Below are 9,889 nucleotides of genomic sequence, written 5' to 3' on the forward strand. Positions count from 1 at the left end.
CAGTTCCTTCATTCACCCCACTGTTTATTGAGCACCTTCTGCATATCAAGCACTGCAACAGGTTTTGGAAACGGTAAATAAAAGAAACTGTAGAAAAGAAACTGACTCATTAGCCAAAAATCAATCCTGCAAAATTAATTCATCAAATGATCAAACACTGAATCACTAATTTGTCAGATTTACCAAATGTAATGATCAAAACAAGTTTCTTTTAACTATTTATACAACTTACACAATTTTTATAGGATAGTCATAGTTGGTCTGTTTTTATTGGCTTTTTATAACAGCATTTTGAAGAACCATAACGTATCAAAACCTATGGATACTTTAATCTTCTCATAGACAAATTTTATATTCATAAAATGTCATATTTTACCCAAAATTTTAGTTATTTTTTAAATAAATATTTGGCCTTATACAGATTTCTTCAACTCATCTACACTTTTGTCAACTCTTTAGCTTTCTAGGATTATTTTTGTCAGTTTCCTAAGATGAATACTGGCTTCAGTATATGATGCTGTTGCTTCATTATTTCCAAGCTCATTTCTAGTTTTACCTACCATTTTAGCATTTTAGAAATTTTAACGAAAGTTTAAATCCTTTTTTGTAAACTTCAGTTTTATGGTAACATGTAAATCGAATTTAAATTTCTGCCATTCATTTAATCTTGCCAATTCCTTATAAGCCTCTTGACTTGATTTATGCAACTTTGAACACATGTGCCCTTTTATTTTAGAGTTTTTGATGCATTACAACCATGTAAAAGTACCTTAGTTTTCCCTTGCTAGAAAATAAAAATTGAATCTTCAGTTCAGTAGCTCAGTCGTGTTCGACTCTTTGTGACCCCATGGACTGCAGCACACCAGGCCTCCCTGTCCATCACCAACTCCCAAAGTTTACTCAAACTCACGTCCATCGAGTCGGTGATGCCATCCAACTATCTCATCCTCTGTTGTCCCCTTCTCCTCCTGTCTTCAATCTTTCCTAGCATCAGGGTCTTTTCAAATGAGTCAGTACTTCTCATCAGGTAGCCAAAGTGTTGGTGTTTCAGCTTCAGCATCAGTCCTTCCAGTGAATATTCAGGATTGACTTCCTTTAGGATGGATCTCCTTGCTGTCCAAGGAACCCTCAAGAGTCTTCTCTAACAGCACAGTTCAAAAGCATCAATTCTTCGGCCCTCAGCTTTCTTTATAGTCCAACTCTCACATCCATACATGACCACTGGAAAAACCAAAGCTTTGACTAGACAGACCTTTGCTGGCAAAGTAATGTCTCTGCTTTTTAATAAGCTGTCTAGGTTGGTCATAGCTTTTCTTCCAAGGAGCAAGCATCTTTTAATTTCATGACTGCAGTCACCATCTGCAGAGATTTTGGGGCCCAAAAAATCAAGTCTGCCACTGTTTTCACTGTTTCCCCATCTATTTGCCATGAAGTGATGGGACCAGATGCCATGATCTTAGTTTTCTGAATGTTGAGTTTTAAGCCAACTTTTTCACACTCCTGTTTCATTTTCATCAAGAGGCTCTTTAGTTCTTCTTTGCTTTCTGCCATAAGGGTAGTGTCATCTGCATGTCTGAGGTTATTGATATTTCTCCCGGCAATCTTGATTCCAGCTTGTGCTTCATCCAGTCCAGCATTTCTCATGATGTACTCTGCATATAAGTTAAATAAGCAGGGTGACAATATACAACCTTGACATACTCCTTTCTTGATTTGGAACCAGTCTGCTGTTCCATGTCCAGTTCAAACTTTTGCTTCTTGACCTGCATACTTCTAATTTCCATAATTGTCTAATTTTTTTCAAATATAACCACAATTAACAATCTTTTTATAATTGCCGGAGCTTCGCTGATAGCTCAGTTAGTAAAGAATCCACCTGCAATGCAGGAGACCCCGGCTGGTTGGGAAGATCCTCTGGAGAAGGGATAGGCTACCCACTCCAGTGTTCTTGGGCTTCCCTTGTGGCTCAGCTGGTAAAGAATTTGCCTGCAATTGGAGAGACCTGGGTTTGATCCCTAGGAGAAGATCCCCTGGAGAAGGGAAAGGCTACTCACTCCAGTGTTCTGGCCTAGAGAATTCCATGGACTGTATAGTCCAAAGGGTCTCAAAGACTGAGTGACTTTCACTCTTACTATCACTTACAATTGCTTGGTGGCAAGGTAGACTTTTGTTTCTAGCGATTAAATTTTTAAATTTCAGCATTACACATAGGATGAGATTGTTTCTCTTGACTTAGTTTCCCCATTTTTCTGAATATCATTTAGGATTCCTCTTTAAACATTTTTACACTCTTTCACCAATCCTTCAAATGGCATATTACCTTAATTTTATATGACTAGCAATTAGTGTCTAAGATCCCTGCATTTCATGTGAACTCAGTTACTCTGAATTCCTCTTCAGCAATTTCATACTTAAAGGAATGAATGTCAGATTTGGGGTACTAATCTCTAAGTTTTGGTTACTGGTTATTAATCACTCTTTCTTAAATATTTGATATATACTCTAAAAGGCTAAACCATTCTATAATCCTGAGCTTTTAACAATCCAATATTCCTTAAAATGCTTGAAATTCCTTAAAATTCCCTAAAAAATTAAAACCAATCAACTAAACCTTTACAGAAATCAAAAACTTTTAAAATATTCTCTCCAATACAACTGGCTGTATATTTTATAACAGAAAAATAACTTATTCTGTTGAACTAGTACATTGCTAAATGAAGCAATAACTCCAAAAACTGGAGTTAAGCAAATTATTTTTATAAGTGACTCAGAGCTAAAAATAATGAAAAAAATAACAATAAAACAGCCTGGCCCCTGCCCTCATGGAGCTTACAACTGAGACAGGCATGAATCAAGGAATCCTATTAGGTTAATGATATCAGGAAGGCATATTGTGGGGGAACTGCCTCATTAGGGAGGCCAGGTCCGGAAGCTGAAAATTAACCAGGCAAAGCTGAGGGAAAGTCGCCTTCCAGGAAGAGAGAAAAGTGTGTGCAAGGCCCACAGCTACAGCATGGATCCGGAAGAGGCCCCTGTGACTGTTGAAGGAATGATCTACTGTTTGAGACTTCAGATTCGATGAGCCCTCGGAGAATGATCCTCCTCGAAGCTAAGGGGTCCTTCAACCTGCCTCCTGCAGTGTGTGTCTGGGAGGCCTGCCCAGCTAAGGTCAGCCAGGGCACAGGTATGTGCCCTCTCACCCACACAGGGAGGGCTTCTGTGTCCCTCACCCCACCCTTGGTTCTGTCTCAGAGTTTCCCTAGAACAAGTTTTTCTTGTTGAAGAGCGAGAAACTTACTGTCAGTAGCTGAAGGCATTGTCAGCCATCACCAATTCTCCAAAGACAAGCATTCCTAGAGACTGTTATTAATTAGCTTCATCCTAAATAACCCCACAGAACATCAACTCTTGCAGCACTTGCCTGATTTTCAGGCTTATTTTCTCAGAATTTACTTCTCTGATGAGGGACATGAGATTCTCTTCTGGGGGTGGTCTGAAATGCAGAGCCCAGGAACTCACCCCAAACTCATAGAATCAATATTTTACAGGAAAAGGATCTGGGTCTATTCATTTTAATAACCACACCCCCTCCAGGTGTTGGCTCAGCGGGTAAAGAATCTGCCTGTGATGCAGGAGACACAGAAGATGTGGGTTCAATCCCTGGCTCAGGAAGATACCATGAAGAAGGAAATGGTACCCCGCTCCAGTATTCTCGCCTGAAAAAAATCCCAGACAGAGGAGTATGATGGGCTACAGTCCAAAGGGTCTCAAAGAGTCGGATACGTCTGAGCAACTAAACACACACGGGTAATTTTACATCGTAAAATTTGAGAACCACTAGTATGAATGTTCAATAAGTAAAACTTGAAGAAAATATTGTGGCAGGGTTTATCAGATGGGTTTTTGCCTGTTATTTTGAGTAAGTGTTGGTTTTTCTCTTGCCTTCATGTTGGAAAATTTGGGTTGGGTAAAGGGCATTGCTGGTCTTTCTCTCCTAACACCAAGCCGAATGCTTCTCTGGGAGCTCTGTTCTGGGCTCCACGTATCAGCACTGATTTGCTTTGCACACACACTGGGGCTTAGGGCGTCTGGATCTTGGCATATCCCAGGCTGAGAGCCACAGCTCCTAGGTGGGCTAGGGGAACATCTCTTTCACACCTGAGCCCACGTCCCTGCGTCAACTATTTCCATGATCTACTGTGGGACAGCACCTTCCCCACAAGAGAAATGTCTGTGCCTTCTCTCAGTGTCCTTTCATTTCCTAACTGCCCCCCCTAGACCACCCACAGTATATAAATTGGGTAGAAATGAGATTTCTAGGTAAGCTATTTTTGGTTGACATCCATAGCATTATCGCCCAGAGCCCCTAGAGTTTGGTTTGCTCTGGGTAAGCAGTTCCCATAAAGGTGTACAAACACCCACTGAGTTCAAGTGTTCCATGGGAAGTTCACTTAGGAGAGGAGTCAAAGGAAACTGTGAAGCTAGAGAAAAGGAAGAAGTATTAAGAGCTCAGATTATGGATTGAAACAGACCTTGGTCCTCCTCCTGCTCTTTCCCAGAATTATAGTATATAACTTGGGAAAGCCATCCAGCTGCTCAGCTTAGTTCCCTCCCAGTGACATAGCTTCTCCCTCATGTCATGTTGTGACAATCAAATGAGACGATGTTTATAAAGTCCAATGTTTATAACATTGGCACACAACCCTCAAACATTTTCAGTTAGCTTTCATAATTTTTAAAATAAACTGACTAGTCCTGCCTGATAAGCTGAATGGCAAATAGACATTATAGAGTTTAATCTATCTTTAACCAAACAAGGGTACTAAGTGAGAAATCCCATGGTGTCACCTATATCACACACAACCTTCTTGCCCTAGAAAGAGGGGCACTTGTAGGAATCTGGTTATTTCTCAAGGAATGAGGCACAACAGAGCACAAGGGACTTTCTGTGTGTGTACCTGAAAGTTTGGGGGCTCTTTGTTTACAGCTCTTTGCCATCATAACGGGTTTTCCTGGTGGCTCAGTTGATAAAGAATCCGCCTGCAATGCAGAGGGCTGCCTGCAATGCAGGAGACCTGGGTTCTCCCCCTGGGTCGGGAAGATCCCCTGGAGAAGGAAATGACAACCCACTCCAGTACTCATGCCTGGGAAATCCCATGAACACAGGAGCCTGGCAGGTTACAGTCCATGGGGTTGCTCAAGAGTCAGACACAACTTAGCAATTAAATCACCACCAATGATGGATCAATAACAAGAATCTTGCAAGTAAAATTTATTCACTCAAGAGGTATTTACTGTATACTCACAATGTGTAAGGCACGAAACTGGTTTAGACTGGATCCTCCCAAGATGTCTACAGGGTGACGAAATATATAAAGACAACAGAGAGGCTGAAAAACAACTTGCTCTCACAGTTCAGAAGAGGAACAGATTCCTTCTTAGTAGGACAAGAGAAAGCTTCATGGAGGAGACAGCATTTAACCTAGGACTTGAACGAGGAAAAGGAATTAGGCAACCGGACGTGGGAGTGAAGAGATCCCCAAAGAGAATGCCCAGTGAAGTCAGGAGGTAGGAGAACAGATACAGAAGAGAGTCATCTATTAGTTTGAGTGAACTACAATGAGATACTTTTCACTGAAGTTTCCCAAGGAAACTCAAGGCGTTTACTTGGGAGTTTCCTAGGGAAACAAGAAAGCTTCTTTATTAAGGTAGACAGTTAAAACAGAAAGCATCCCCTACATATGTATTCTACTCAGTTTTTGAAAGAGGTTATCCCTTGGTAAGGACTTCCCTGATGGCTCAGATGGTAAAGAATCTGCCTGCAATGCGGGAGACCTGGGCTCAATCCCTGGGTCAGGAAGATTCCCTGGATCCCTGGAGAAAGGAGTGGCTGCCCACTCCAGCATTCTTGCCTGGAGAATCCCATGGACAGAGGAGCCAGGCAGACAATAGTCCACGGGGTCGCAAAGAGTCAGACATAACTGAATGACTAAGCATACACACATCCTTTGGTAAATATTCAAGGTGAAAATATTGTCATTCGATTTTTACGGCAATGATATAAAACCTCCAATGATGCAGAGACTAACAGTTTAACATACAACAGATTTTCACAACTTGTGCCATCCTTTTTTCTTTCTTTTTTTAATTAACTATAAAGCCCCCCCTATGTACCTCTCAGGATGTGGTGAAGATTTTGTTAGTTGATCATGGCATGAGATAATGAAAAGAATTATCCAGTAGTGCACTCCTTGGTCCTGCAGCTCTGTCCCTTGTTTCAACAATATTTGAACAGAACAGACGCCAGGGACGCCCCTTACTCCAGCCTCAGGCCACCCTCCATCCTTTTCAACAGTTGTAACCTTCGGAATCAGCCAATCAACCATCCTTGGCCACTGGGACCAGCCAGTTTTCTGAGCGTAGTTCCTTATTACCGATCACCATGAGCTTCCAGGTCGTCAGAATTATTCCACCGAGGTGGAGGCCACGGTCAATATACACCTACAGGTCTCCCATACCTACCTCTCTCCAGGCTTCTGTTTCCACTGGGAGGATGTGGTTCTGGATGGTGTGGGACCACCTTTTCCGTGAACTGGACGAGGAGAAGCACCAGGGTGCCAAGTGTCTCTTGAAAATGCAAAACCAGTACTGCTGCCACACAGTCTTGCAGGACGTGCAAAAGCCATCTCAAAATGAGTGGGGTTAAAACCCAGGACACTATGGAAGCTGCCATGCTCAGGGAGAAGGGCCTCAACCAGGCCCTTTCAGATCTGTGTAGCCTGGGTTCAGCCCACCAGACCTCCACCTCCGACTTTCTGGAAAGCTGCTTCGTGGAAGAGCAGGTGAAACTCATCAAGAAGATGGGAGACCACGTGACTAACCTCTACAGGCTGACTGGTCCCCAGGCTGGGCTGGGCAAGTATCTCTTTGAAAGTCTCACCCTTAGGCAGGACTGGGAGCCTCCAAGCCCAGCTTCCTTCGGAGACCCTCTGATGTCAGGGCTTTTGCTTGAAGCCTCTCTCTGCAGCCACGAGGCAGTCTTTTTAACCACCCTGGAGCCCTCTCCGAAGCCGTGGACCAAATTGAAACAAGTGTTTTGTGGGGGGAGGGGGAAGAATTACCCAGGTGATCACCATGACTAGAACATTTGGAATTCCCATGTGGAGCAGAGCTAAAGGATCTGCCTGCTGAGGCGGGAGTCGCAGGAGATGCAAATTTGATCCCTGGGTCAGGAAAATCCCCTGGAGGAAGACATGACAACCCACTCCAGTATTTTTGCCTGGAAAATCCCATGGACACGGGAGCCTGGCAGGCTGCAGTCCACAGGGTTGGGAAGAGTCAGACACAATTTAGTGATTGATCACGCACACAGTATGAAAATGCAGTTGATATTTCTGTGTTCTAACATACCAATATATTACACTGTTATTTTTATAACCCTTGCATATACCCCACAAAGATAGGAATGAAACTTTACCCTTAGTCCACTCCACTACATTGTTCTTTAGGAAGTCCAGTAGAAACATTTCAGGAAGGAATAATTAGAAAGAAAAATGTTATAACTCACAGTCTTTCATTTTATATATACAATTTTAAAATAGATTAATTCTTGCAGTCAATTACCTGGGTCAACTATAAATCATCTTGAATGGTAAAACTCTAATTGTGACTTGTTATTTGTTCCATTAGTTTAAAAAAAAAGTGAAAATAGAACAGAAATCAGGCGCAATTTTTTCTGGCCAGTGGCTATGCAGTTTGTTAAATTCTTAAGCATGACCTTTGGGCAAAGGCAATAATACAATGACCCAGTACCCTCCCTGGGGCTTGTTGTGAGAGAGTGTAGCAAACAAGCCTTGTTTGTAAAGTGATAGAGGCCTGGTATCTGCTGCTCTGTGAGAACATCATTTACCCAGATTAGATTAACAATAACTAATTGGGGCTATTTCCAATTTTGCAGTATCACAGGTTGGATTTCACAGATGAGCTAGGTCATTTGCTAATGAGTTGCCTTCATAATAGCATTTGGCAGAGGAATTTTTGGCATCACTCGATGGTCTGAGTAAAAAGTCGTGTGTGGTTAGGTCTTAGGTAAAATAAAAATTAGGAGAGACTGTTCTTTCCTTTAGCTAAAAAATAATCCCAAAACATAATTTTAAAGACCAAAAAAAGTTATTGAGCTAGAAAAGGTGCCTAGGAAAATAATAAAATGCTTGAAACTTAAGATATTATATAGAATACTTAGAATATGCAAATAAAATGAGTGAAGGATGGAAATAAGAAGAAAGGACTTAGAAGCGTGAAAGAGAACATATAAGAGACCTGCTAAAGTAGTTAAATCTGGTCAGAGAACTCAGGAAAGTGGTCAGTGGGTGAAAGAAACTCTTCTTTGTTTGAACAGCTAGCCTTTAAATGATTATATATTATCTTAAAATTTTCTAGAATAACTTGACACATTGTTCAAGTATTCTTGTAGTGTTTGCTTTATTATTATGTTTATTCACGATGAGCTTACTTCAAATCAATTTTTGCAAGTTGTTGGATTACAAATGATAAGTGAAAAAAATAAATACATAAAACCCCACAAGAAAGCAGTTGGAGTGGGGTGGGCTAAGGGGGATTAAAACAAAATATTTCACTGCTCTGACTTTTACTCATTCCTTTTTTATATTCTACATCCTAAACCTCTTAGAATCTCTCTGCAGATTTCATAATTTCAGTTTTACCAAACTCATCCACCTTGTAATTATGAATATATGGACATAATTAACTGAATCACTTTGAGAGAAGAAAAAAAATACCCTATTTAAGGCTAATTAGATGAATCATGAATGCCTGGAAGAATGCATTTCAATAAGGTGAAAAACTTTGGATAAAAATTTAATGAAGTTTCCAATTGCATTTGACCACAGAGAATATTGATAAACATTCATTCCATGCAGATTATTAAATTGTATTGATTTAGAAACTCAAAGTATCAACACCACCATTGCCTCCAGAGGGGACCTGATTGCACTTACATGTCACATTCATAAAAAACATGGTGCACTAATTGGGAGTCTCCCGCCATCTGCACACTTGCTTCCAAGCGCACATGAAATGATCAATGGGAAAGCAGGGTCAGTCCAGGCAGACTGTGAGTGAAATTAAAATAATAAAATGTCTAAACATTTAACTGCAAATAGGAAATCTTTATACCCACCCACACCCTATTCTGTAGCATAAAGCTAAGGCACAATTATTCATATACCTCAAGTAATTTGCAGGCTCCATACAAAATCTCATTTAAAATAAGAAATTGCTATTTCTGCACATTTATTCTACCAAATGCCAGCTAATTGCTGCAATGGCCATTATAAAGAATAATTTTCGCTTAGTGAAAAAAAAAAAAGGAATGAAGAGAACATTTTCTGGTTTTGTTCCACTGCGAAGGCTCTATTCAGTGAATGCTGAATGCACAGCGTTTCACTGCTACATTTATTATGCTAAGAGGTCAAGTATTACACAGCATCTTGTATTACGCTTTGCATGCTAAGTATTTCACTTCACAAATTGACCCTCCGGTGTACTTACTACATAATGCTTTAAAAACCCAGCTAAAACGCAGGACAATTAGCAATACTTTCACTCCCAGTGAACAATGGGAACACCAATGTAGGTGATTGCATTTACAGTGTAGCTTTCTTCACAAAACATTTTTGACACATTAAGGTACTTTGGAATTGTGCAGTACCAGTCCTCTCTTGTGAATGGCTTTCCAGCATTTGCAGAGAGAAACAGTTACTGTATGTTAGCGCTTAATTGAAAAGAATTCAGCCACGGCCTATGAAGCACCAATTAGGGTGATATTATATCATAAAAAGCTGTAATATCCATTTTCAAACTTGTGCAT

The 9,889-nt window shown here is 40.7% G+C and overlaps 1 pseudogene; it reads left to right on the forward strand.

The window, feature by feature from the left end:
• Positions 1 to 3,093: 3,093 nt before the first annotated feature.
• On the forward strand, positions 3,094 to 7,142 carry LOC139178324 (ferritin light chain pseudogene; annotated as a pseudogene).
• Positions 7,143 to 9,889: the final 2,747 nt, after the last annotated feature.

Source organism: Bos indicus, chromosome 21 (genome assembly GCF_029378745.1).
Source record: "Bos indicus isolate NIAB-ARS_2022 breed Sahiwal x Tharparkar chromosome 21, NIAB-ARS_B.indTharparkar_mat_pri_1.0, whole genome shotgun sequence".
In the NCBI taxonomy this organism is placed as follows: Eukaryota; Metazoa; Chordata; class Mammalia; order Artiodactyla; family Bovidae; genus Bos; species Bos indicus.